Raw genomic sequence first — 24,140 nt, 5'->3', positions numbered from 1 at the left:
GGCAGGGAGAGAGACACAGCGCTGATGACACAGACCGCTCTGATTACTCCTCTTTAACAGTTTATTAACGCATAATTAACTTAAAATATATACATCTGCCGGCAGAATATGTTCGCTTTTATTATTCTGGTGCCTGCAGATCGGATTATTTAGATGAAAAACACCTACCAGCTGCCGTGGTGAACCGCGAGGAGGCGACCCGGCCAGAGGCTGCTGATGAATGGATTCCTTCTGTCGGCGCACCGCTGGTATGTGGGGGTCTGAGCGGCTCCGACAGAAATAACATTGGAAGGCAGGATGGTAATCTGGATGAACTGACTGCACTGATTACGTTTTCAGGTGTATTTTCTCACTTAAAAACATATTAAAACTACTTTATTCCCACTGATCACAGCAAATATAGCTGCAAGGCAGAGAAAGGATATTGAAGCTCCGCCCAACGCGCGTCAGACACACTTTTGGACCGAACTAACTGGTACAAGCAGCAAAAAAGAAGCAGCAGACGCGATTTTGCTGCTTTTGCAGCGTCCGGTCTGAACGTAGCATAATGGTATAGAGATTGGAATCCTGAGGTTGTGAGTTCGAGCCCCACTCCTACAGACTCTTGGTCCCTGAGCAAGACCCTTAACCCCACACTGCTCCTTGGAGATTAATGAAAAAAAAAGGATGAATAAAAGCCGATTCCATTGCTAACAGCAATATATCATTCCTCCTTAGTGTGGACACAATTTCAGTTTCATTCGTCCATCAATCCATTAAGAAAATATGGATTGATTGATGGATGTCTTTCCTATCATATAAATATCCACATATTGTTCAAAGCCAAAGTCTATGTATTGAAGTTATTGGTGGGGAAATGTTCACCAATAACTTCAGAAAGTTTTGATCCTCAGAGTATTGATCCTTACCAGACTGAATTTTACAATGTCTAAAGCATGGTTTATACTCATAAACTGCATGCGTGTCGCAGTTAATGCAGATATGCCCCGCCCCTTCCGCAGACACTCTGCTGCTCCTCTCCAAAATTGTAAGTGACCGCAGACAGGAGGCTTCTGATTGGTCAATTCTACATCCGCTCTACTCTATGCGTATTTCCTGTTTGGTTCCTTACTGGCTTGTTTTGTTTGTCTGACCGCCATTGTGGAAAACGACTGGTGAAGATGGAGCAGCTAGCAGAGCGAGGTGCATGAGAACGCTGGGACCCTTTTCCACCTGGATCCCCGCTCTTTTTGGCCCTCATGTCCCTCTGATATCGTACTAGCTGCCGTATCTAGACCCACAGCTAGTTCCTGATTGGTCCTCTTGCGTTGTAGTGTGGAATAACATAGCGTAGACCACGCTTCAAAATGGGCAGAAAGCAAAAATATATGCGACAAGCTCACTGCGACACATTGCTGCGGGATAACCAGGCCTTAAGCCTGTCTGTCTGGCCGGGCTAAAATTGCGATACCCGTCTACTTACAGGTGCTGGTCATAAAATTAGAATATCATGAAAAAGTAGATTGATTTCAGTAATTCCATTTAAAAAGTGAAACTTGTATATCATATTCATACATTACATACAAACTCATATATTTCAGATGTTTATTTTGTTTAATTTTGATGATTACAAATGACAACAAATGAAAATCTCAAATTCATCATATCAGAAAATTAGAATATTACTGAAGACCAATAAAAACAAAGGATTTATAGAAATGTTGGCCAACTGAAAAGTATGAACATGAAAAGTATGAGCATGTACAGCACTCAGTATTTAGTTGGGCCTCCTTTGGCCTGTATTACTGCAGCAATGCGGCGTGGCATGGAGTCGATCAGTCTGTGGCACTGCTCAGGTGTTATGATAGCCCAGGTTGCTCTAATAGTGGCTTTTAGCTCTTCTGAATTGTTGGGTCTGGTGTATTGCATCTTCTTCTTCACAATACCCCATAGATTTTCTATGGGGTTAAGGTCAGGAGAGTTTGCTGGCCAATTAAGAACAGGGATACCATGGTCCTTCAACCAGGTACTGGTAGCTTTGGCACTGTGTGCAGGTGCCAAGTCCTGTTGGAAAATGAAATCTGCATCTCCAAAAAGTTGGTCAGCTGCAGGAAGCATGAAGTGCTCTAAAACTTCCTGGTATGTGGCTGCGTTGACCCTGGACCTCAGAAAACACAATGGACCAACACCAGCAGATGACATGGCACCCCAAACCATCACTGACTGTGGAAACTTTACACTGGACTTCAAGCAACGTGGATGAAGTGCCTCTCTTCTTTTCCTCCAGACTCTGGGACCTTGATTTCCAAAGGAAATGCAAAATTTACTTTCATCAGAGAACATGACTTTGGACCACTCACCAGCAGTCCAGTCCTGTTTCTCTTTAGCCCAGGCAAGACGCTTCTGACGCTGTCTGTGGTTCAAGAGTGGCTTGACACAAGGAATGCGACAGCAGAAACCCATGTCTTTCATACGTCTGTGTGTGGTGGTTCTTGAAGCACTCACTCCAGCTGCAGTCCACTCTTTGTGAATCTCCCCCACATTTTTGAATGGGTTTTGTTTCACAATCCTCTCCAGGGTGCGGTTATCTCTCTTGCTTGTACACTTTTTTCGACCACATCTTTTCCTTCCCTTCGCCTCTCTATTAATGTGCTTGGACACTGAGCTCGGTGAACAGCCAGCCTCTTTAGCAATGACCTTTTGTGTCTTGCCCTCCTTGTGCAAGGTGTCGATGGTCGTCTTTTGGACAACTGTCAAGTCAGCAGTCTTCCCCATGATTGTGTAGCCTATAGAACTAGACTGAAAGACCATTTAAAGGCTTTTGCAGGTGGTTTCAGTTAATTAGCTGATTAGAGTGTGGCACCAGGGGCCATCAATTTTGAACCTTTTCACAATATTCTAATTTTCTGATATGATGAATTTGAGATTTTCATTTGTTGTCATTTGTAATCATCAAAATTAAACAAAATAAACATCTGAAATATATGAGTTTGTATGTAATGTATGAATATAATATACAAGTTTCACTTTTTAAATGGAATTACTGAAATCAATCTACTTTTTCATGATATTCTAATTTTATGACCAGCACCTGTAAATTCTGAGCAATTTGTCTCTTTTCAAAGTTACAAATACAAAAACAAGTATATATGTATTTGGATAACACTTCTAAGGAAAAAAAGAACAACACCGGATCTCAATCTCTTGTTAGATACGTAAAGGATGCATCGGATTGATGTTATGTAATATCTTCTGCTGAATGAGGGATGTAAGAAATCATGAATTAAGAGAGAAACGCCGCCGAATGACAGAAACTCATCGCGTTTAGTAAAGGAGACACTTCCTTTGTCTCCCAGCAACAGGTGAAACAGCTTGTGCTGGATTACACTGTGGGAGATCTGCAGTCTTAGATTAGAGACTGCTTTGCAGTCTTCTAGGCATGTCTCCTCCAGAAAGCAGGTTCAAGAACCAATAAACAATGATTTACAGGAGAATATTTCTGAATTAAAAACCTCACACTGAAGTCGATACTGTGTGCACAGCAGCAGATTGCTGGTTTGCTGTGAATGGAGCAATTTTGGGCATTACTGTTCACTGGCTAAATAAAAATGACATGTCTCAGAGAAGCTCTGCAGTACTTGCATGCCATCGTATAAGAGGAGCAAACACAAATGATGACCTGGCCAAAGCATTTGTCAGAGGTGCATAAAGAGTTAAAAAATCCAAAACAAGAGTGGCACATTGACAGTTCTGCTAATTTTGTGAAAGTAATCAACTTTCTGGCCTAAAATGTTGTCACTGCTGATGAAGATCAAAATCCTAATGTTAACACTAAAGGAATAACTGACAAAGAACCTGAACCAGGATAAAACTGACTGCCTGTGGCTGCTGGTGAGAGTTCAGGTTCTTCTGTTATAACAGCGAGGGACAGATGGACGCAGTATTCAAGGATCTGCAGACCACAGCAGGTGCAGGCGGGGAGGCGGGGAACCACACAACCACTGACACTCTGGAGGGGGTAACACAGGTAAGTGACCACGATCATATGACGTGAGATGATTATCTGTGTGAGTCACTTACCTGGTTTCACATTTCAGTCCGTCCTCTCAGAAGAAGGCAGGATCAGCTGATGGACTGCCAAAAGAGCAGTGGCGTAGAGCGGCCCAGAGATTGTCCCCGATGCAGCAACCTGAGAGAGCAGGCAAGAATCTGAGCCAGGTCAGGGAAAACAGATCAGGCAGGAACAGTTCTGGAATCCAGGAGTCTGATTCACACAGGAACAGACAGATCCTGGGTTCCAGGAATCCACAAAGCCTGAAGGCAGGTTCAGAGTTCCAAGAGTCGAGCAACAAGCTCAGACAGAAAGCTCAGATGCAGAGAGGCAGGCTCAGTGGTGGAGGGGCAGATACAAGACATGTTACCAGGATAACTGCAAAACTTTAAGCTTTAGTCCACCCAGGAGCCAGGCTTACAGGCCTTTAAAAGCTGGGACAGGATCAGGAGACGAGACAAACACCAAAACCCTCGCCACCCTCTGGGCTCCGGGAACGTTGCCATGAACCTTGGAATAAACTCAAACTAATAAAACAAACATCAAACAATAATCTGGACACGATAGCTGTGCTGAGCAGAATATAAAGCAGCAGAACCAGATGGATAAGATGAGGTACTGGGCAGAGTTAGGCAGGTGAACAATTAAGGTCAGCTTTTAGGGCAGATCATGACGTCTTTATCTGAACAGCAACCCAAGGGAAGCAAACAGAATCAGAAATACTTTAATAATCCCAAAGGGAAATAACTTAAAACCACATTTAGACAAGGAACCTGTGTCATGATTCCTGGCACTAGTGCTGGTTTGATCCAGGATTCAACACACCTGCCAGCTCCATCCTGTTTCCAATCAGTCTACATCAGATCCACCTGCTCACCTGACTATATAACTAATATACTATTAGTGCCAGATTATTACAAGCCATCAGTCAGTTTAATCCAGCGTTCCTGTTGCCTGTGTTGTGATTTTATCTTCAATGCTCATCCAGGTTGGATATATTAGATTCCCAGCCAGATGGGAGTTTATAATTCCGATAATTTAAGATGTTTATTGTCCTCCCCGGTAGGGGTGGTATATATCTTATTTAATCGGATATTATTTCGGCTGTTATATATTGTTTATGGCACACAGTCCTACTAGCTGTGTGTTTTAACAATAGATGAAAGAGTGATTCGAGCTCTAATCATGTTCAAACAGTTAATTCTGGAATAAATTCACCACAACTTTTGTTCAAAATATGCAACTTTTTTAACAAAAACCAATCAGCTCCAAGTCAAACATATTCCAGTTTAACATACTTAACTAAAACTAGTAAAACTCAACTAAACTAACAGCTAACAGAGCTATAAGCTCTGTTTCTGTTACCTTATCTTTACTCATCAGTCAACACATGAAATGATCAACATCATCAAGTCATATTGTTTGTTCTGTCCCTGATTGTACCATGGGCAAGAGAGAAGGCAAGGAGAGAGAATCATGTGGTTTATTCTGTCCTCACCCAGAGGGGGCTGGGAAGTCACACATCTGTGGGTTGCCATGTGACTTGAATTTGGAGGCCTTGGCTGATGGGGGGGATAGAGTTCAGAGTTCTGTTCATTCACCAAACTTTTACTCTCTTCTCTGGTCATCATGTCAAGATCAAATATGAAACCATTCTTAGAAAAACCACAATCATGGCAAATGGCACAACACCTGTACACCTGCCTGATTCTGACCCGATTCTTCCTCCTGATTCTCTGAGGCTGCCTGAATCCTATCAGACCTGTCTAAGTATGTTTTTGGATCTCTGACCTGTTTTTATGTACCCTGACCTCGCTCCCAGATTCTTCCTGGCTCTGACTCTGGATCGGCTCTCGGATTCTGTACTCTGGTCTGTCCCCTTTATCAGTCTTCCTGTCTCTGATATCACGGATCTGACCCAGCGAGTAACTGTCACAGAAGGATTCTTCCAAACCTACCTGGATTCAAAGGTTCACCAGTGATGTCGCATGCCAACCAGCTTCTTTAGAAGCTCCCAAAGTTTGTCTTTAAACTCTACGAAGGTTAGTGAATCAGAGCTCCCCATTTGGAAACTTTTCCCTCCGTTTCTGTATTGTCACTCAACTGTCCAATCCGCTTCCTGAAATTCCGGTTGCTGACTCTGGTGAATTCCTCCCGACCTGCGGCCGTCTGCCAACAGTTGCCTTGGTTGAATTCTGGGGTTTTTAATTCCTGGTCATTGTAACAGAGCCTATTAAATGTGGAAGATTCCTCTCTCCCGCCACACAAAAGATGCATGGCTCATATCTTAAGTCTTGTTGCCAAGGACACCGAAAAGCTAACTGATAAACAATGTAAAACACTGTTGAGGGCTTTTTTTGCAAAAGTATCTGCTACGTTGACTCAAGTCAAAAGAACACTGCATGAAAAGTGGGATTTTCGTTACTATGCGGCACTGTAGATTGTGGTGGAAGTTCAGGTTAACGGCTGTTCACGGTAATTTGCAGGCAACACCGAAAACTCCCATAAATTGTCAGAAATTGATGTGGGCTTTCTTAGGCAGTGTTCCCCCCCATGCCCCCCCCCCCCCACCCCATGGAATTCTAGGGGAGGCTTTAACATGTAAATGAAAATGCTGTGAGCTATACAAATGCAAATCAGGGTTGCAGGGGGAGTTTTACCCCAAGTGACATTTTTCTAAAAGGTAAGAAAATCTCTGATACAAATAGATCAGGCTCAGTATAGCCTAATTATAGACTCTTACATTTTAGCTTCAATTGATTTATTTAATTAAAGTATGCTAGATTACTGTGTATGCCATTAGCAATGGCAAATGTTCTGTAAAAAAATACACAAAATAAATTATTTCAAAAATTAGTTTTAATTAGTTTTACTCAAGTCAAAAGAAGCCCCAAAGCATCAGACTATGCTGAGGAAAACTTAGTATTATTATTGTGTTTCCAGATGATACACTATGGAGCTCTGTCTATCAGCCACTCTGCTGCCAATAGTCTAGATCAGCTGGGTGGAAAATGAGGAAAATTGACTGCAATGCTGAGTGATGCTGAAATGTTAATGACTCAGAAGGACCGAACTCTGATCATTCCCAGCCCAGCGGTGACACTAATAAAGACACAACGGCTTCCTTCTCCAGGTTTAACTGAAACCCACCGAAGAAAGAAAAAAGTATAAGAGCAGAAACTTTCATGGACCTCCCACAGATAGCTTAGCAGAGCACAAGCTGAAAAAGCTCCTCCTGAAGTTCAACAGTGCAAACCCCTCAGGCGCTCCAGTGGAGAGACTTTGCAGCATCGGTGGCCATTAGGCTCAGGAGAAACAGGCGCTGCACCTCAACGCAAACAGAAAGAAAGAGCTTCTCTGGTTGCTGGTTGGTAAAATAATATCCATTCTATAAAGATTCTATAAATACAGAGAATGTTTTTAATGAAAGAAAATAAGTTGGTTAAATTTCGTTGTTTACTTTCAGTCAGTTCTGCTGCTTAACTATCGCAGTATGAATACTGTTAGACTCACACACAGGTAAACCCAGCTCATCAAATTAAAATATAAAAGCTACTTTAGTTTATTGCTGTTATAATATTCTATTATTTTCAGTTTACAGAGCTATTTTATTTATTGGGACAACTTAATATTCAGGAAGATAAAAAAGAGCCTTAATGAAGGTGAATGTTTTTTCATTGTTACCTTCTGTTAATGCCCTTTTGAGGATGTAAGATGTGTGTGTTCAGCATTGATCTGGCCTTATAGGCAAGGCAAGGCAAGGCAAATTTATTAGTATAGCACAATTCAGTACAAAGACAATGCAAAGCGCTTTACATGATTAAAATACAGGAAGATAAAACAGAATCAAAGCAAGTAGGAAAAAAAAATTTTTTTGTTTATTTATTTGATGATGTCATGTCATCTCAGGTCACTTTCCAGTTCACCAGATCATCCAGTCAAATTGATTCAAAGTTTTCTATCTAAGGAAAACCAGCTGATTGCATCGACTCGTTGACTCTTCAGCAATCCCTCTCACTAAGCATGCTTGTAGCGACAGTGGAGAGGAAAAACTCCCTTTGAACAGGAAGAAACCTCCAGCAGAACCAGGCTCAGTGTGAGCGGCCATCTGCCGAGGCCCACTGGGGTTCAAGGAGACAGAAGCAGACATAGAAAAAGAAGCATAGATACAAAAGGCAACTGTCAACCAGCTCCACAGGCGGCCCCGTCCAGGAAACACACAGCCAGGCAGACGAGCTCCGAGCCAGCTCCCATGTCAGAGGACGAAGAGAGCACATCCAGTTAGTCACAGTCAGAGAAACAGGACTACACTGGAAAACAGGCCAAGCGCCAACATCTAGAAACAAAGGTGTTGATGGCAGCAGCACAGCTGATATTTCTCTCCAGGATGGAGTCACAGCCAAACAGGAACAGACCAGATGAAGCTACTATGAGAAAAAGCAGAGAGAGCAGAACGTTAGAGATTGAACTAACAGATTCTGCAGAGTGGGAGAATAGAGATAGAATGAAGCAGAATGATGAAAAAGGGGTCCCTATGTCCTCCAGCAGTCTAAGCCTATAGCAGCAGAACTATAGAGATAGATCAGGATAACCTGAGTCACTCTTACTAGAAGCTTTATCAAAAAGGAAAGTTTTAAGCCTAGCCTTAAAAGTAGACAGGGTGTCTGCCTCACAGACTAAAACTGGTAGTATATACTGCTAATATATATATATATATATATATATATATATATATATATATATATATATATATATATATATATATATATATATATATATATATATATATATAAATATATATATATATATATATATTTATATATATATTTCATTTCTGATTTGCTCCTATATCCTTTTTCATAGCGTTTTGCACAATGATCGGGGTAAACCCAAGCTACATAACACTTTCATAACACTCAAGACAAATTCTTGGTGAACTTACTGACTGCAGAACAGAAGATTCTAGATATTTTTGGACCAGATCTGTTTACCAGAACCTGAATGTACCTGTATGTCTCTGAAGTTCGGTGTAATTTGGTTCAAGTTGGCAAAAAAAAAGGCTTCACTGCACAGACTTTTGATAACTTTACTGCAAATTGAGGAGGTGTGTTGCATCAGGTACATATCGAAAAGTTTCAGTTGAATAACCTGGCTCTAAACAATCCCTATCAGTACAATATGTATCTTTGGACCAAAACTCAGCCCCAAGGAGGGCGTCCTAAGAGCTGAGTCCATAGCTGTGAGGTGACTGATGGTGGTTGGACCAGGTTAAATGAAGTCTTGCTTCTGTTTTGCTGAATGTGGCATAGAAAGAGAACTATGAGAACAGCAGAGAGGATCATGGGGGTCCTCTTCCCTCCATTAAGGACATTTCATCCCAGCGCTGCTGCATTTGATCACTGCTGCACTTTAAAAATGGAAAAGTCTTAAGAGCTGTACAAAACAAAATTTCATTATTTATAGACTCTTTTTGTGCAAAATGACAATAAACGTTGTCTAAGTCATAGATTTTGTGTAGAGAATATCAGCTAGGAATGGTTTTTGTCAAGCTTAGATATTGGCTGGATGGTTGTATTGATGTTCATCCTGGCTCTCATTTGAGGCTCATCTCACCATGTTTCTGTGTTTTTCCTTTGTGCGTGTGTGGCTGCGTATTTGTGTGTCGGACATGGACCTGGAGGCTACTCAGGTGTGAAATCGTGTGACGTTTTCTCCATTGCGCTTCATTTAGCCATGCATCGGCCATCTCTCATTCTTGACAAGTTTCTTAACTGCTTCAGAATTTAAAGGCCTCCGGGCAGGGTGGTGGCGTCGCCCTATCAGGGTACGATGGGGTGTCTTTGTGTGGATGCAGGAAAGTGTGTCTGTATATCTGTGGAGGCTAAAGTGAGAGTCTAATAAAGCTAGCAGCTGCCATGGTAACCTGGGCAGAGGCTAACTTATCGCCCGTCTCTGGGGACCCATCAGGATCTCGGCTATTGTGCTAACACATACACACAGATGCAGGTATTTACCGTAGGCGTGGGGGAATTACTCTTCTTTTTTACACACTCACACAAACAAAGATGAAGGGCTGTGAAATAAGCTGCGGCACCATAAGAAATAGGAAAGCGTGCTGCCTCTTAAATGGCCACTGAGACTCCTCACACACTCATACATGCACGTGATAAGGAAGGGGAGAGGATTAATATGGATACTGAGCATCTTAAGCGATTCTGCCTCTCATGCTGTACCACTGCAGTACCCAGATGTACGTGCGTTTGTGTCTAGAGGTGAATGTGTCTGTGTTTGTGAAAAAGGCCGATAAGAGTGACAGCAATCTCAGGTTGATGGCATTAGAGCAGCATTCTTGATGTGACAGTTTTATTGCAGGTTTAATCCCTGTGAAAACGCTGCATTGTTCAGCATACATGTTTATACAGACGCACTCAACTGAACACATGCACAACATAATCCTTTCTTCACTCTCATTTAGACAATGAAGAGGGCAGAGGGAGCCAGTCAGACTCATCTCTTATAAGCATATTACCTTTCAGGTTGGGTCTGCATGTTGGCAGGTATTTCTCTGGGACAATATTCCATAAATCACAGCATGTCAGATGGACCTACTGCTCACATAGGGAACAACGCCTGCTCCCCATGAGAAAAATGCTGTTATAGGGTTAGATGATTGTTTTAGTAGAGATGTGAAATGAGTTTTGGTTAGGGTGGGGTTACGTTTGAACCCGTAATTATTAGGTCTAGTGGATGGATGATGGATGGATGGATGGATGGATGGTAAAGGCTGCAGACACCTGAATTAGATGAATATGCAAGCCCAGAGGATCTTCATCCGGATTAAGAATTGATGGAAATGACCTAAATAAAGTCGATTGTGTTTAAAAACAAAAAATTATACAAGATCTTTGTATTACTGGTGTTTCATATACATGACTTTTAAAACAGCAATTCTATGAAGTGTTTTGTCAGTAGTTCTAGTAACCTGTGCTCTGTATTTGCATTATTGCTCCTGTGACATTCTCAAAGATAAGGCATGCAAGGCAAGTATGGAACATTTTTTTTTTTCATCCTGACCAGAATCTGCATCATTTTCAACAAATTTATCTGGTGCCGTGGTGGTGGTGCATGACCCATGAACAGAGGCATTGGGTGTGTTCGATTTTCCAGGCTGCATCCTCCAAGGACCCGGTATACCTGGACTGGATCCTCCAAGGGAATGGGCAAAGGCTGTAGTAATCCGGCTGGATGCTGGTGAGAGGACTTGTTCCGAACGCAGGTCGGGCAGGCTATGCTGATGAAGGTTCTCAGTCATCCAGGTCATAGTCATTCCGTAGAAATTCAAAAAATATCCACCGGACTTGGTTTTCAAGATTTGAAGACGTTTCGCCACCTCTCTAGGAAGCTTTCTCAATTCAAATGTCTGGATCCGCAGTGAGTTGAGTCTTATAAAGTCAAAGGCTTGTATTGCTTGGGAACATGCAATGGCAGGCTAAAACGAATCCGGTTCCTGGGTCAGGCTCAGACTGCTGAGCCTGTTTAACAAGATTTGGTCTGCCGGCTTCCGTAGCGTCGTGAGCGCGCACGTGCGCGCTTTCAGGAAATCCTATACACTACTGTTTATGCTCTAAAAACATTCTAAATAACTTCGTTTCGAGTAAATTCTGGATGCTACCCACTCAGGACACTTGGAATACATTGGACGAGCAGTATGGAGGAATATTGACACGTTTTTTGTGGACTTTTATGGACCTTTCTGTCTCGGTCACCATAGACCTCCATTATTTGAATGTCAGCAGACAGCAAGAAGCCTCCCAGATCTCCAGATGCATTTGAGATATCAAAAAAGTACTCCAGAGTGTTGTTCAGCATGGGGGTGAGTAGAAAATGAAGGCTAATCATGTTTTGGGTGTACTATTCCTTTAAAGCCTCAGTACTGGGTTTGTTTGTTTTGTTTGTTGTAATCCTTGTATTTATCTAATGAAGTTATGATATGGATCTACATTACCATTGATCTGGAAAAGAAACTCTATAGATATTGATCTAGAACGTTGTGAAGGTTTGCTTCACTAGACGTCGATTGGATGAAGATGAATATGAGGGCTGGATGATGACGCCAAAACTTATGGTCTGATATATGTATGGTTTGCTGCTGTCTGTTTGGACCTTTCTGAACATGTGCAGCAAATGGACTGATCCATGATTTATTGTGCAGGAATAAGGTCTTAGCTCTGTTACACTGGTACCCAAATAATCGACATTTCGTTGTCAAGATTCACCTTGTGTTTTTTTGTGCAATGACAATAAAGGAAGTCTAGGTCTAGTCTAAGTCTAAAAAGTGATCCCTGGTATTCTTGTTTAGAACTGTAAATAATTTAAACCTTTGAAGAAGTAACCGACAGAAACCTGGATCAACTTCAGTTTGGGGGAAATTCAGAACTTATGGAAGTACCTTTGTTTATGGAATGACTATGACCTGGATGACTGGGAATCTTCACCAGCTTACCTATGTATTATTTTCCAGAACATCCTATTGATGTTCAAAATATCTAAAGAAGAAATCAAGTTTAAACCTGCGTTCTGCTGTTGGCACTGTTACTTTTTTATGATAACCCCTTTTTGGTTGTCTAGAAATCCCTTTGCATCAGTGTTAATTTTGTTGACGAAGACTATGACGAAAAATACTTGTCAACGAACCTTTTTCACAGGACTTAAACTAAATAAAAACTAAATAAAAAGTGAGATATGATGACTAAGACTATTACGAAAATAACTGACACTTTAGTCAACGAATAAAAGCGAGACTAAACTATTAGGGAGGGACGAACGGTGATCCTATCAGAATTATTTTTTTTGTTGGACAAGTTGGGAAGAAATCCAATAAAGTTAGTTGCCAACCGCCATAGAAAGAAATCCAGGTGGCGGTAATGCGCCATAAAGCTGTGCGTGTTTCTAGGTAAATTCAAGTCTAATTCAAATCTAGACTGAGACTAAACTAAGACTAAAAGACTTAAGACTAGACCAAGACTAAAACTCTTGACATTTAGTTTACAAAAACTAGACTAAGACTAAAAGATTTCAGATGACTAAAATATGACTAAAACTAAATGGTGTGTTATTCAAAAGACTAAGACTAAAACTCTTTTGACATTTAGTTTACAAAAACTAGACTAAGACTAAAAGATTTCAGATGACTAAAATATGACTAAAACTAAATGGTTCGTTATTCAAAAGACTAAGACTAAAACTCTTTTGACATTTAGTTGACAAAAACTAGACTAAGACTAAGACTAAAAGATTTAAGATGACTAAAATATGACTAAAACTAAATGGTGTGGTATTCAAAAGACTAAGACTGAAACTCTTATGACATTTAGTTGACAAAAACTAGACTAAGACTAAAAGATTGCAGATGACTAAAATATGACTAAAACTAAATGGTGTGGTATTCAAAAGACTAAGACTAAAACTCTTTTGACATTTAGTTGACAAAACTAGACTAAGACTAAAAGATTTCAGATGACTAAAATATGACTAAAACTAAATGGTGTGTTATTAAAAAGACTACGATTAAAACTCTTTTGACATTTAGTTGACAAAAACTAGACTAAGACTAAGACTAAAAGATTTCAGATGACTAAAATATGACTAAAACTAAAAGGTGTGTTATTCAAAAGACTAAGACTAAAACTCTTTTGACATTTAGTTGACAAAAACTAGACTAAGACTAAAAGATTTCAGATGACTAAAATATGACTAATACTAAATGTGTTATTCAAAAGACTAAGACTAAAACTCTTTTGACATTTAGTTGACAAAAACTAGACTAAGACTAAAAGATTTCAGATGACTAAAATATGACTAAAACTAAATGGTGTGTTATTCAAAAGACTAAGACTAAAACTCTTTTGACATTTAGTTGACAAAAACTAGACTAAGACTAAAAGATTTCAGATGACTAAAATATGACTAAAACTAAATGGTGTGTTATTCAAAAGACTAAGACTAAAACTCTTTTGACATTTAGTTGACAAAAACTAGACTAAGACTAAAAGATTTCAGATGACTAAAATATGACTAAAACTAAATGGTGTGTTATTCAAAAGACTAAGATTAAAACTCTTTTGACATTTAGTTGACAAAAACTAGACTAAGACTAAAAGATTTCAGATGACTAAAATATGACAAAAACTAAATGGTGTGTTATTCAAAAGACTAAAATTAAAACTCTTTTGACATTTAGTTGACAAAAACTAGACTAAGACTAAAAGATTTCAGATGACTAAAATATGACTAAAACTAAATGGTGTGTTATTCAAAAGACTAAGAATAAAACTCTTTTGACGTTTAGTTGACAAAAACTAGACTAAGACTAAAAGATTTCATATGACTAAAATATGACTAAAACTAAATGGTGTGTTATTCAAAAGACTAAGACTAAAACTCTTTTGACATTTAGTTGACAAAAACTAGACTAAGACTAAAAGATTTCATATGACTAAAATATGACTAAAACTAAATGGTGTGTTATTCAAAAGACTAAAATTAAAACTCTTTTGACATTTAGTTGACAAAAACTAGACTAAGACTAAGACTAAAAGATTTCAGATGACTAAAATATGACTAAAACTAAATGGTGTGTTATTCAAAAGACTAAGATTAAAACTCTTTTGACATTTAGTTGACAAAAACTAGACTAAGACTAAAAGATTTTAGATGTATAAAATAGGACTAAAACTAAATGGTGTGTTATTCAAAAGACTAAGACTAAAACTCTTTTGACATTTAGTTGACAAAAACTAGACTAAGACTAAAAGATTTCAGATGACTAAAATATGACTAAAACTAAATGGTGTGCTATTCAAAAGACTAAGACTAAAACTCTTTTGACATTTAGTTGACAAAAACTAGACTAAGACTAAAAGATTTCAGATGACTAAAATATGACTAAAACTAAATGGTGTGTTATTCAAAAGACTAAGACTAAAACTCTTTTGACATTTAGTTGACAAAAACTAGACTAAGACTAAAAGATTTCAGATGACTAAAATATGACTAAAACTAAATGGTGCGTTATTCAAAAGATTAAGATTAAAACTTTTGACATTTAGTTGACAAAAACTAGACTAAGACTAAAAGATTTCAGATGACTAAAATATGACTAAAACTAAATGGTGTGTTATTCAAAAGACTAAGATTAAAACTCTTTTGACATTTAGTTGAGAAAAACTAGACTAAGACTAAAAGATTTCAGATGACTAAAATATGACTAAAACTAAATGGTGTGTTATTCAAAAGACTAAGACTAAAACTCTTTTGACATTTAGTTGACAAAAACTAGACTAAGACTAAAAGATTTCAGATGACTAAAATAGGACTAAAACTAAATGGTGTGTTATTCAAAAGACTAAGACTAAAACTCTTTTGACATTTAGTTGACAAAAACTAGACTAAGACTAAAAGATTTCAGATGACTAAAATATGACTAAAACTAAATGGTGTGTTATTCAAAAGACTAAGACTAAAACTCTTTTGACATTTAGTTGACAAAAACTAGACTAAGACTAAGACTAAAAGATTTCAGATGACTAAAATATGACTAAAACTAAATGGTGTGTTATTCAAAAGACTAAGACTAAAACTCTTTTGACATTTAGTTGACAAAAACTAGACTAAGACTAAAAGATTTCAGATGACTAAAATAGGACTAAAACTAAATGGTGTGTTATTCAAAAGACTAAGACTAAAACTCTTTTGACATTTAGTTGACAAAAACTAGACTAAGACTAAAAGATTTCAGATGACTAAAATATGACTAAAACTAAATGGTGTGTTATTCAAAAGACTAAGACTAAAACTCTTTTGACATTTAGTTGACAAAAACTAGACTAAGACTAAGACTAAAAGATTTCAGATGACTAAAATATGACTAAAACTAAATGGTGTGTTATTCAAAAGACTAAGACTAAAACTCTTTTGACATTTAGTTGACAAAAACTAGACTAAGACTAAAAGATTTCAGATGACTAAAATATGACTAAAACTAAATGGTGCGTTATTCAAAAGACTAAGATTAAAACTTTTGACATTTAGTTGACAAAAACTAGACTAAGACTAAAAGATTTCAGATGACTAAAATATGACTAAAACTAAATGGTGTGTTATTCAAAAGACTAAGATTAAAACTCTTTTGACATTTAGTTGAGAAAAACTAGACTAAGACTAAAAGATTTCAAATGACTAAAATATGACTAAAACTAAATGGTGTGTTATTCAAAAGACTAAGACTAAAACTCTTTTGACATTTAGTTGACAAAAACTAGACTAAGACTAAAAGATTTCAGATGACTAAAATAGGACTAAAACTAAATGGTGTGTTATTCAAAAGACTAAGACTAAAACTCTTTTGACATTTAGTTGACAAAAACTAGACTAAGACTAAAAGATTTCAGATGACTAAAATAGGACTAAAACTAAATGGTGTGTTATTCAAAAGACTAAGACTAAAACTCTTTTGACATTTAGTTGACAAAAACTAGACTAAGACTAAAAGATTTCAGATGACTAAAATATGACTAAAACTAAATGGTGTGTTATTCAAAAGACTAAGATTAAAACTCTTTTGACATTTAGTTGACAAAAACTAGACTAAGACTAAAAGATTTCAGATGACTAAAATATGACTAAAACTAAATGGTGTGTTATTCAAAAGACTAAGACTAAAACTCTTTTGACATTTAGTTGAGAAAAACTAGACTAAGACTAAAAGATTTCAGATGACTAAAATAGGACTAAAACTAAATGGTGTGTTATTCAAAAGACTAAGATTAAAACTCTTTTGACATTTAGTTGACAAAAACTAGACTAAGACTAAAAGATTTCAGATGACTAAAATATGACTAAAACTAAATGGTGTGTTATTCAAAAGACTAAGAATAAAACTCTTTTGACGTTTAGTTGACAAAAACTAGACTAAGACTAAAAGATTTCATATGACTAAAATATGACTAAAACTAAATGGTGTGTTATTCAAAAGACTAAGACTAAAACTCTTTTGACATTTAGTTGACAAAAACTAGACTAAGACTAAAAGATTTCATATGACTAAAATATGACTAAAACTAAATGGTGTGTTATTCAAAAGACTAAAATTAAAACTCTTTTGACATTTAGTTGACAAAAACTAGACTAAGACTAAGACTAAAAGATTTCAGATGACTAAAATATGACTAAAACTAAATGGTGTGTTATTCAAAAGACTAAGATTAAAACTCTTTTGACATTTAGTTGACAAAAACTAGACTAAGACTAAAAGATTTCAGATGACTAAAATATGACTAAAACTAAATGGTGTGTTATTCAAAAGACTAAGATTAAAACTCTTTTGACATTTAGTTGACAAAAACTAGACTAAGACTAAGACTAAAAGATTTCAGATGACTAAAATATGACTAAAACTAAATGGTGTGTTATTCAAAAGACTAAGACTAAAACTCTTTTGACATTTAGTTGACAAAAACTAGACTAAGACTAAAAGATTTCAGATGACTAAAATATGACTAAAACTAAATGGTGTGTTATTCAAAAGACTAAGATTAAAACTCTTTTGACATTTAGTTGACAAAAACTAGACTAAGACTAAAAGATTTCAGATGACTAAAATATGACTAAAACTAAATGGTGTGTTATTCAAAAGACTAAGATTAAAACTCTTTTGACATTTAGTTGACAAAAACTAGACTAAGACTAAAAGATTTCAGATGACTAAAATATGACTAAAACTAAATGGTGTGTTATTCAAAAGACTAAGACTAAAACTCTTTTGACATTTAGTTGAGAAAAACTAGACTAAGACTAAAAGATTTCAGATGACTAAAATAGGACTAAAACTAAATGGTGTGTTATTCAAAAGACTAAGACTAAAACTCTTTTGACATTTAGTTGACAAAAACTAGACTAAGACTAAAAGATTTCAGATGACTAAAATATGACTAAAACTAAATGGTGTGTTATTCAAAAGACTAAGACTAAAACTCTTTTGACATTTAGTTGAGAAAAACTAGACTAAGACTAAAAGATTTCAGATGACTAAAATAGGACTAAAACTAAATGGTGTGTTATTCAAAAGACTAAGACTAAAACTCTTTTGACATTTAGTTGACAAAAACTAGACTAAGACTAAAAGATTTCAGATGACTAAAATATGACTAAAACTAAATGGTGTGTTATTCAAAAGACTAAGACTAAAACTCTTTTGACATTTAGTTGACAAATACTAGACTAAGACTAAGAGATTTCAGATGACTAAAATATGACTAAAACTAAATGGTGTGTTATTCAAAAGACTAAGACTAAAACTCTTTTGACATTTAGTTGCGAAAACTAGACTAAGACTAAAAGATTTCAGATGACTAAAATATGACTAAAACTAAATGGTGTGTTATTCAAAAGACTAAGATTAAAACTTTTGACATTTAGTTGACAAAAACTAGACTAAGAATAAAAGATTTCAGATGACTAAAATATGACTAAAACTAAATGGTGTGTTATTCAAAAGACTAAGATTAAAACTCTTTTGACATTTAGTTGACAAAAACTAGACTAAGACTAAAAGATTTCAGATGACTAAAATATGACTAAAACTAAATGGTGTGTTATTCAAAAGACTAAGACTAAAACTCTTTTGACATTTAGTTGAGAAAAACTAGACTAAGACTAAAAGATTTCAGATGACTAAAATAGGACTAAAACTAAATGGTGTGTTATTCAAAAGACTAAGATTAAAACTCTTTTGACATTTAGTTGACAAAAACTAGACTAAGACTAAAAGATTTCAGATGACTAAAATATGACTAAAACTAAATGGTATGTTATTTAAAAGACTAAGAATAAAACTCTTTTGACGTTTAGTTGACAAAAACTAGACTAAGACTAAAAGATTTCATATGACTAAAATATGACTAAAACTAAATGGTGTGTTATTCAAAAGACTAAGACTAAAACTCTTTTGACATTTAGTTGACAAAAACTAGACTAAGACTAAAAGATTTCATATGACTAAAATATGACTAAAACTAAATGGTGTGTTATTCAAAAGACTAAAATTAAAACTCTTTTGACATTTAGTTGACAAAAACTAGACTAAGACTAAGACTAAAAGATTTCAGATGACTAAAATATGACTAAAACTAAATGGTGTGTTATTCAAAAGACTAAGACTAAAACTCTTTTGACATTTAGTTGACAAAAACTAGACTAAGACTAAAAGATTTCAGATGACTAAAATATGACTAAAACTAAATGGTGTGTTATTCAAAAGACTAAGATTAAAACTCTTTTGACATTTAGTTGACAAAAACTAGACTAAGACTAAAAGATTTCAGATGACTAAAATATGACTAAAACTAAATGGTGTGTTATTCAAAAGACTAAGATTAAAACTCTTTTGACATTTAGTTGACAAAAACTAGACTAAGACTAAAAGATTTCAGATGACTAAAATATGACTAAAACTAAATGGTGTGTTATTCAAAAGACTAAGACTAAAACTCTTTTGACATTTAGTTGACAAAAACTAGACTAAGACTAAAAGATTTCAGATGACTAAAATATGACTAAAACTAAATGGTGTGTTATTCAAAAGACTAAGACTAAATCAGAATTTGCTGTCAAAATTAACACTGCTTTGCATCCAGATGCACAAATAGCAACTTGTTGCAATCTCCGTTAAGCTCTGCGCTGGCGGCAGTCGAATTGACCCGATGTTCCCTGCACCTACGTGGAAATACAAGTGAGTGAAAACAAATTTCTGACAAACTCACGATAGCTTTAATCACAATAAAGTGAAGTACGACATTACCTGAGAGATTTAGGGAAGGTAAAGACAAGCGGCCATTCTTTTCACATTAGATCTTTTCCATGATGCCAGCAACACCAGGAAGATGTGGCAAGGCAGGGCTAACAGCAAGTTGGGTTTCAAGCTTGCTTTTCTCTGGCAGGATCCTTCTGGACACACCCAGTCAAGACAACAATAGCTGCAGAGGGGACCCCTCCTTATCAGCCCCTCTATCTGATCTGTTGGGATTCAGTTGGCCGCTCTGGTCTCAGTGGGTAGCGTAGCCGTGCATGTAGGGGGAAATCTAGTGAATGATAATGAACCGGGAATAGAAAAGAGGCGACACGCTTGTTGAAAGACTCCCTCCATCCATCCAGTCCACCTCCTTACTTCACCTCCTCCTCCTCGTCGGCGGCGTGTCGGCTGGAGGGACGGCCCCCGTGCTCTGACACACTCACACACCTCCGCGATGTGTCACTACCCATTCCACCTGCCTCTTCCCGTCATTCCCCGATTGCTTCTCCGTCTACCCACACTTGCTTTTTCCCCTCACTCGTTTTTTACCCTTATATATTATTTCCCCTGGTGAGCTTTCACTCCTACGAGTCCTCAACCCCCCCATGTGTCACCACAGCCGAGAAGAAAGAAACAGGCTTCAGTCAACAAATGAAGAAGACGAAAGAGAAAACGAAGATAGTAAAGTGTGGAGCGTAGCGATGCCTGCGTCCACAGCGAGCCAGAGTCCTCTTTGATGGAATATCCCAGACGGCGGAGGGCAGAAGTAGGGAGAAGAAGAAAGAAAAGAAGAGAAGATTAACAGGACAGCCAGTGAATGCCTCAAGAGGGTAAGAAAGACTCAAAATGAAAGCTAAGAATATTTATGACATTCTCTTGCCAATCATTTCTCTAACTACTTCCACTCTTCTGTCCCTTTCGGCGTTTTTCATTCGGGTTTTGACTAATTGTGAAGCAGGATTCGGGCGAAGACGAGCCCCCCCCCCCCTTTTTTTCATTCTAATTAATCCCCCCCTGTGCAGACCCTCAAAGAATCCCTTTCACTTTCTGTAAGTCTAACTATTTATCTTCTCCCCCCCCATCTGCCTGCCTTTGAGAGGCAAATAATTGGACATGGAGATTGGCTTTTCTCTGCCAAAGCCGGAGGATAGTGGCTGCAAGACACAAAAACACAATTACGCCGCTCGCACACCTGGAGCACGCAGTGTTTGCAGGCGTGCAGATGTGTTTTTATCTCTGAAGTTTTCCTCTCGATGCACAGATTCAATCATTTCTGTGTGTTTTGTTGCGTGGAGTCGGTCTCGCAACTTCCATGTAAATATCGTGTTTTGTTGTCGGTATTTATCTCCTCACCTAGAGCTGAAATTTGACCTCTTTCACCATTTCATCATTTTAAGTTTTGACTATTTTAGACGCAGTCAGGGAGATGTTTTTAAAAGGAATGGTTTTATATAATATTTTCTGTAATAACACAGGGATTAATTTTACCAATAAGAAGGATGAATTATTTAGACTGAATTTCAGATCTCTTATCTTTTGCAGTAGAAAAACACTCATTGGTTAAGAAGCTCTGTTCACCACATAAAAAAATGTGGACTGTGAAGGCAACACGCTGATACGGAAGAGGATTAGGGCCACTAAAAAAAAAAATTAAAAATTAACCGATTTTTATTTTTATTTTATTTCAGTATAGTATAGGGGGAAAAAAAAAAAATCAGAATTCTGACTTTTTTTATTGTCAGAATTCAGAGATTAAAGTCAGAATCCTGAAAAAAATTCAGAATTCTGAGAAAAAAGTCAAAATTCTCAGAAAAAAGTCGTCATCTGACTTTTTCCCCATACAATACTGAAAAAAAAAAAAAAAAAATCAGTTAATTTTTTTTTTCTTTTAGTGGCCCTAATCCTCTTCCGTACACTGATCATGTTACAAACTGAGCAAAAACCTGATATCATGTGTAAAATACTGTAAAATATTTGAGTCACGTATAAAAAATCAAACCGCTCTTCTCAGCGTTTACATTTTTTAGTTTATAAATTTTTTTTTTCACTCGTAGACTTGAGAGACTTTACCACTGTAAGGTTTTGCTCTTCGGCTGCAGCAGAACCCATCGGTAGGATTTCAGTGATGCAGGAACTTGTTGCGATCAGGATGGAAAGATGAAGAGGTGTTTGTAGTCTGGGATGTGATGTCATGCTCACACACAGCTGGACGCTTAAAGAAGATTCAAATTTGTACTTTTCTGCTCAAAGACATTTTCCCGAGAAATGAAAAACAAATGAAATTTAAAGCTCAACAGCTGCCTGCAGATTGATTAGCCTCTCTTTATAATCCCTGTCCGTATTTTACGTTATTAACAGTCTTTCTTTCTCTTCGTTTTCTCCTTCCCGCCCAAACACACCTCCTCCTCCTCGTCATGCTCCTTCTCCTCCCATAAACGCACAGCTCGCTGTGGAGCGCACATGTGTGAGCATCAGCGGGTCGCACAGCAGCAGCAGCAGCAGCAGCAGCAGGTTGCACTCTGAGGTGAGTGTTTTGCCTCTTTTAGGTCGACACAGAGATCTGGTTGAACTTTTCTTTGTTTTTCTGAGTTTGTGTGGAGCTGGGTGTGGGGGGGTTGGGGGGGTGTCTGTGTTAACAGGGGTCAAAGGTAGCGGCGATGACATTTAAATAGAGCTGAGATTGTGTTGCTGTAAAGTCAGTGTGTTGATGCACGTCGTGCTCCGGTTAAGAATTACTGACCACAGCTGGAAGCTTTTCTACAGCAGATCTCTGCACTCACAGCCCTAAAGGCCTCATTTCAATTCTTCCCACTTTTGCATCTTTATTCCTTTATCGAGTTCCGGTTCCTGATGATGCTAACTCATTTCACTTCACTGGAACTTCAGTTCTCGGCCACTGTCTCTCTGTCCCTGTTGCTCTCTCTTTCAGCTCCATGCAGTCCGTGGTATATTTGAAATTTTCCCGGCGGGTTAGTAGGCTGAACAGAAATAGATCTAATTCTAAATCAGGACGGAGCGCTTGGCTCAGGCAGCCTTGCTATCCTCCCTCCCTGCTGCTGCTGCCAGTGCTGCACCGGCGCTCACACGTATAAGAAAAAACATTCAAGATAAAAGATTGCTTTTATACAGCAGAATCTAGATTAATGGGGTATGGATAGTCTGTATTACCACACAAATAATTTCCATTCTTCAATAAAATTTGTGACGGTCCAAATGAGAGGACAAAAGGACATCGGAAATGTTCAGTGGGAATTTCAAAGATCACTAATCCTCAGACAGAAATGCCACAAACCAGAGTCAACGTGAAATGAAGCAAAATTGATCAATCGCTTTTCAAAAGTAAACTTTGACTTAAGCTGAATGGATTCTTCCGTTCCGCCTCCTACTTGCTGCAGCAGACGACTGCCGTCGGATTAAGACTCATAGATACGGATCTGAAGCTGATGACTTTCCAAACTGACTGTCGTCCTTCAATATTTATATGACGGGTCTGATCCCAGAGTGGTGATGGCAGAGGCCACGCCCACCAGCCGCCTCTTGGGAACAGAGAGCTGGAAGCAGGAAGAGATAGAGAGGTAGAGAGCAGAACGGGACCAACGACAGGGAGGCAGGCAGGTGGAAGCGCCTCATCTGTTCATAAGTCAAACTCTGGGTTCATGTGTTCATATGTCAAACTCTGGGTTCATGTGTTCATAAGTCAAACTCTGGGTTCATGTGTTCATAAGTCAAACTCTGGGTTCATGTGTTCATATGTCAAACTCTGGGTTCATGTGTTCATAAGTCAAACTCTGGGTTCATGTGTTCATATGTCAAACTCTGGGTTCATGTGTTCATAAGTCAAACTCTGGGTTCATGTGTTCATATGTCAAACTCTGGGTTCATGTGTTCATAAGTCAAACTCTGGGTTCATGTGTTCATATGTCAAACTCTGGGTTCATGTGTTCATATGTCAAACTCTGGGTTCATGTGTTCATAAGTCAAACTCTGGGTTCATGTGTTCATAAGTCAAACTCTGGGTTCATGTGTTCATATGTCAAACTCTGGGTTCATGTGTTCATAATTTCAAACTCTGGGTTCATGTGTTCATAATTTCAAACTCTGGGTTCATGTGTTCATATATCAAACTCTGGGTTCATGTGTTCATAAGTCAAACTCTGGGTTCATGTTCATATTCCTTGGGGATGTTCAAAGGTCAAGCTTTCCCCGGGGTTTATGTGTTTCAATGTCAAACTCTGGGGTTATCTGTTCATAAGTCAAAAAATC

The sequence above is a fragment of the Cyprinodon tularosa genome, unplaced genomic scaffold (genome assembly GCF_016077235.1).
Source record: "Cyprinodon tularosa strain WSP-4 unplaced genomic scaffold, ASM1607723v1 ctg1141, whole genome shotgun sequence".
Lineage (NCBI taxonomy): Eukaryota > Metazoa > Chordata > Actinopteri > Cyprinodontiformes > Cyprinodontidae > Cyprinodon > Cyprinodon tularosa.
This window is presented reverse-complemented; position numbering follows the sequence as displayed.